Genomic DNA, 4069 nt, shown 5'->3' with positions numbered 1-4069 from the left:
AAGATGCCCTCCACCCTGCAAATCTGCCACCCAGCCTCTGAGAAGCCTACCTGCATCTCACTAGTCCACAGGAGGCCTGCACCTGTGTGGGCTCCATGCTCAACTCTGTCTGTAGACAGCCCTCCCATCTTTGACCCTGTGTGGACCTGGGAAACCAAACTCTGTGTCCTTTGAGGGCTCAACACACACGTGTCACCAGAGCTCTTGATGTGTTTCAGGAAGCCAAGGAGCATGGAGTCTGCTACGAGCAGTGGTTCTCAACAGGCCGAGTGGCAACTCTGCCCACAAGGAGACACCCAGCAGTGCCTGGAGACATCATGGATTGTCACATAGCAGGGGGATGGCATGGCATTTAATGGGTGACAAATAAAGATGGTCTCAGCAGATACAGTACACAGCAGGAGGCCACCTTCTGCCAGCTGTTCATGACAGTAGGCCAGGAGCCTTGTCTATGAAAATCAGCCCCCTCAGAGGGACATTGGGCAACACCACTCACAGGAGCTCCCGAGCTCCACAGCCAGGCTGCACATCCCCACTCTTATTCCACTCAGCAGCTCTGGGTGCCAGGAAGGTGCTAAGGATGACCCGGATGCTCGCTTTGGCAGCACATACACTAAAATTGGAACTATACAGAGATTAGCATGGCCCCTGCACAAGGATGACATGCAAATTCATGAAGCATTCCATATTTTTATATGGTTAGATTTCTAAATTTCTGTGTAAAAATATGTAATTGTTTAATATTCTTTAAATATTTTTCATTTTTTAATTTTTATCTCCATATTCTGTAGGGACCTAATGTTTAATATATCAATACTTGATGGAAAATACCTGCTAAATGTTATGCCTAAGATGTTTGATATTCAGACAGATAGTGAAGTTAAACCCAACTGCATAAGTTGTAGGGTAATAATAAGCTTCTCTTCTGGAGGGTTAATAACATAAGTTTGCAGACCAAAAATTAGAGAATTAGAAGGGCTGCAAGGTCAGCCAACATTTTGGCCCTAGCCTTTCAAGGTCAGTGAAGACTCAGGACATAGGAGAACCTATACTGGAACATCAGGTAACTCAGTTGTGTCCCAAATTTTCTGATCAAGAAGATTATGGGGCCACAGAGCAATGTGATTGATGATGTAGAGTGTGCCTAAAAAGAGTCACCTGGACAGAAAACATTCTCTCAGGCTTTCACAGAGAGCAAAATGGTCAAGCAATGGCCGTGACTCATCCACTTGGCTGACACTGACAAAGGATCTGCACATTGCAGTACAGGGTTACAGGATAAATCCTGAGGGGACTTGACTGAACTTATCATATACAAGGGTTACATTTCTTGTTATACAGGTCTTGCTTTACTTTGGTCTTAATCATCCAGCAGAAAAGTATAAAAACAAGGTATATAAAGTAAAGCCATATTAATATGCTGAGCTGTAAAAGGCTCATGTCAACAACTTCTGCAGATAATCCACTACTATTGGGGACTGCTGGACTGTGTTGGATTGTTTTGCTGAATTTACGCACCTATAGTATTTAGATGCCAATGGAATACCCATCTCTGACAGGACTAAACAAATAAAAGGGGATACAAAGGAAGGACCATTTTGTATCTGTATATGCAGAATAGTTAGGATAGATATACAGCTACTTTCACTTAATTCAATGAGAAGAAAGATTTGTACTAATGGCCTTTGGACAGGATATCCTGTCTGCATCTTGTACTATGGATAACCACTAAGAAGATAGCAATGTACAAGGTATCAATTATTGAAACTGTCCTATTAATCAGTTTTGAAACTGTCTCATTGATATTTGTTTCTCAATAAAATAAAAGTAAAAAGATGACCCGGGACTTGAATCGGTCTCCTTCTGTGCTCTTGGATGATGCTGACAAGACCCATCCTCAGCCAGGTCCCACTGTCCACCTCTGACACACAGGCCCCTCCAAGCCCCTCCCAGCTGACTCTGATTCTGTGATTTGTATTATGTTGGCTGAACAGTATTGATATTGATGTGCATACACTGTCATGTGTCAAGACAGAAACTCCTGGGCGTCCCAGCCTTATGCTCTGGCCAGGCCTGAGGGCACAAAGCCCCTGGTGCATGTCAGTGGCCTGGCAGCTGCTGAAGAAAACAAGCTGGGGGCTGTGGCTTGAAGGGTCCTGGATAGGTAACCTGAAGAATCCTGGGAGAGCAAAGTGCTGCACAAGGGACCTGACAGATGTGCCTTTTGTGGCCCAGCAAACAGGTGAGAAGCTTCGCCTTGCAGTGGCTTTGGGAAGGAAGGGTTCTGCAGGGCCAAGGAGCACAGTGATACCTGTGGCTCCCCAGGGTCCTGTTTATTGTTCTTTTAGGTTTCGAAAGGAGGTGGAGCCAGGTGTGGTGGTGTAAGCCTGTAATCCTGCACTCATGTGGCTGAGGCAGGAGGATCACCAAGTGTCCAAGGGCAACCAGGGTTGCATAGTGAGACCATGTCTAAAAAATAAAAAAAGGAATTAGAGCAGCAATCTTTGGCACTAGGACTGTGTGCAGGGCCCACTGCTGTCACCAAGCACGTGACCCTGGGTAAAAGGCTCAGTTCTGTGTGAGCTGGAAACAGCCTTAGAACCAACTTCACAGGGTTAAGCTGCAGATTCACTGAGACAGGGGAGTCTCAGGTCATCGCAGGGCACAGCAGGACTAAAAACAAATGGCAGTTGCTGTCATGAAAGGGTCCCTGGGTGAGAACAGGTGAGGCTGGGATTGTCACTCCAAGTTCCAAGGAAGATGGTGGTGAGTGAGGGCCATTGCTTCTCCTTGCCCTTCCTGGCTCTCACCACAGCTGCAAGTGCTACTACCCTACTGCCCCCGCCACAACTCAAGTCTGTCTGGGTGGGACGGCCAACTCAGCCTTACAACTGCAAGGCACAGGCGCTGAGGGAGGCCAGGGCATGCGCAGCACTGAGAGGACCCTTCCCCTGGCCCCAGCCCTTTCCCTGTTCCTCTGTCCCCAGCAGAGCTGTGTGATGCCCTCCCACTTGGTGCCACGTGACGTATGTATTGGATCAAAGAGCTGGATCCAGCCGTGGAGAGGTGGGTGAGGGATGCCAAGGACGGCAGGACTCTACCCCAGCACCTCCAGGTGACGGTGCGTGCCTCTGGCCCCGGAGACGTGATTCTTTCCCAGCATAGTGAGGGTGTAGCCATGCTCAAAGGCCCTGCTAGCTTGGTAAGGTCACACTGTCCTAGCGAGAAAAGGCCAGCGTCTGCCGCTAAGGTGACTTAGTCACATCCTATCCCCAGGAAAGAGCGCCACCTGGCGAACCATTCTGAGAATGACCCAGCGTTCCTGCCCGTGAACCTTGCAATAGCTGCTCTGTCCAAAGTCAGCCGTGCAGTCCTGGGTGAGGTGCTTTCAGTCTCTGAATCCCAGAATTCTGATCAGTAAAATAAAGCCCCAAAATGACAATGATGATAATGCTTATAGTATCTAGCACTCCCCTACAGATTTTCTCACCACTTAATTTGAATTAGGAAAGAGACCACTCAGGTGCTAGCGGCCTGTCCAAGATTTAGGGGAGGTTTATTTTTTTGCTTTTGGTGCCAAGGACTAAACCCAGGGCTTCCAGCTTGCTAGGCAAGCATTCTACCGCTGAGCCAAATCCCCAGCCTGTTTGGTGTTTGTTTGTTTGTTTGTTTGTTTGTTTTTTAGGGGAGGTTTATTTTTAGCCTATCCAAGATTTAGAATCCACACACTGGATAGCAACTTGGGGAAGAGGAGGAGGGTGGGGGATCCCCAGGCCCCTGGAGGGATGTGAAGAATTGGAAAAAGAAAGTGAAGAGCCAGACCTCAATACAGAAAATAAGGGGGAATTCTGCAGCTTCCGCCCAACTTTCTCCTTCTCCTTAGAGTTTGTTATATAACTATAGGTCCAATGCCTGTGGTTAAAGGCAACTTCTCCTGGCTTGTGGCATGAGAGGAGCTGACTCCAGGGGCCTCCCAAGAGAAGCCTGCCAGTGGAAAAGAGCAGAGGATGTTGTGCACTACAACAGCTGGCAAGTGACTCAATCCAAGTGTCTGCGGTGTCCCCTAGAA

The 4069-nt window shown here is 47.9% G+C and overlaps 1 non-coding gene across 1 annotated transcript; it reads left to right on the top strand.

The window, feature by feature from the left end:
- The first annotated feature begins 589 nt into the window (after window positions 1-589).
- LOC111814215 lies at window positions 590-693 on the top strand. The gene has a single exon (XR_002819257.1). It is a non-coding gene; the product is annotated as a U6 spliceosomal RNA (small nuclear RNA).
- The last annotated feature ends 3376 nt before the right edge of the window (window positions 694-4069 follow it).

The sequence above is a fragment of the Octodon degus genome, unplaced genomic scaffold (genome assembly GCF_000260255.1).
Source record: "Octodon degus isolate 3935 unplaced genomic scaffold, OctDeg1.0 scaffold00008, whole genome shotgun sequence".
In the NCBI taxonomy this organism is placed as follows: domain Eukaryota; kingdom Metazoa; phylum Chordata; class Mammalia; order Rodentia; family Octodontidae; genus Octodon; species Octodon degus.
Note: the sequence above shows the minus strand (reverse complement) of the source record. Positions and strands in the feature narration are given on the sequence as shown.